Below are 1,543 nucleotides of genomic sequence, written 5' to 3' on the forward strand. Positions count from 1 at the left end.
TCTGTACAGTGGGAATGATACTAGCATTGCTAGATCCCTAGGAGGATGTGGAGTTAAGTGACATGCTGTGTTTAAAGATCTGAACACTGTACCTGAAACACAGGTGGTGCTCAGGAAAAGTGAGTTATTGACTTGGAAGAAAAGGTACTGCGCAGCAAGCTACCCTTTGAAATGAACTCACAGGGAAGGATGGCGAATGGGCTGCAGATCACTTGAACGCATGCCATGTTTCCCTCATTTGCCCAAATACTCTCCCAAGTGGAGCTGCGCAAATGTTTAGAAAGCCTGGCTATCTTCTTACAGGATCAAGAGGGCAAAAATACATGTGAGGGCCAATTACTTCATAAAGCCCTGAAAACCCCCACTGGGTAATTCTGTCTCATGATCCCATTAAAATAAAGCATGCACATAGGCAGTTTAGGATCCTTGTCATTTCTTGTAAGGATGAGCATTTTCAGTCTGCTGCCATGTGCACCATTTAGATAATGACGACGATGCCAACAGATCCTCTCCACTGCACTCTACCTTCCGTCCAAGAATTGGGCCTGGAGGCGCTTTTAGAGGCCACATTGATAGACTGACTCTATTGCTATGGAGCTGGAGGAATCCCGGGGCAGCCAGAAGCACATGTGCACTTTTGCAGGGGACGCTACACCAACACCAGGTGAGGAAAGCAAATGGCAAATAACTCGCCCAGCTGAAAATGCAAAGGAAACTGATGAAGCCAGACAGGAAGGGAGGGAAAGCCGCAGTGAGTGGCCTGTAATTTAGCTGCTAATTTCCAATAGTGAGGAATTCACAAAGTTACCTCCCTGGGCTCGGAACGTCATGGAGACACGGTTTGGGGGATGATTCAGCAGGAGGAGCAAAGAGTCTGCTTCAGTTGTCGGCGCCCAGCTCTTCCTCCTCACTGGCTAATTCTGCACTGAGCTGGGAGTGAAGGACTAAGCGCCGGGCTCGCGTCCCGGCCTACTGAGGTCTGAGTCCATCTGAACCTCAGAGGCACTCGCCTCCACTCTTATTCCTTTCAAAAGCCTCCACTCCCCTTGGCTTTGCTTTTCATTTCTGTCATGCAGCAAATAATAAATAGGCCTCCGCTTTCTGAGGAGACTGAATTACATCAGAAACTTGTAACCCTGTTATTACCTCATGAATTCCTTTGGGAACTCGAGGGAAGCTATGAACCACCACGCGCATTCATGTGTTCACAGAGAGACCCACTCAGACTCGATCACAACCTCGGGTTCATTTCACAGGAAATGCACGGCAGCCAACTTCTCTCTGGATCCCTGATCAGCAGAACCTGAACGAGATGATTTCTAAGTTTGTATCTCTGTTTGCCAGTCATTCACTCGCTCATTCAACATTTTTAGAACATGTATTCCCAGGACCATGCTAGCTACTGAGAAAACAGGAGAAATAAAGCCAGATTCCCCCTCCAGCTGTTTAAAGATGCCATTTCACTTATGGTTCATACGGAGGTATAAAAATGCACTGAAGATGTGGAAGAGAAAGCATGGCTAAATGTGCTCAGGACAGCAGG

General features: G+C 47.5%; 1 protein-coding gene across 1 annotated transcript in view; it reads left to right on the plus strand.

Moving 5' to 3' along the window:
• Positions 1–420: 420 nt before the first annotated feature.
• Positions 421–1,543, plus strand: part of LOC102009725 (sperm motility kinase Z-like) — a 69,703-nt gene continuing 68,580 nt past the window's right edge. The window contains exon 1 of the transcript XR_001233830.1: positions 421–664. The gene's annotated coding sequence lies outside the window, so the exon portion shown is untranslated. The remainder of the gene's footprint in view (positions 665–1,543) is intronic.

This window comes from Chinchilla lanigera, unplaced genomic scaffold (genome assembly GCF_000276665.1).
Source record: "Chinchilla lanigera isolate Chin_1 unplaced genomic scaffold, ChiLan1.0 scaffold00020, whole genome shotgun sequence".
NCBI classification, from domain to species: Eukaryota; Metazoa; Chordata; class Mammalia; order Rodentia; family Chinchillidae; genus Chinchilla; species Chinchilla lanigera.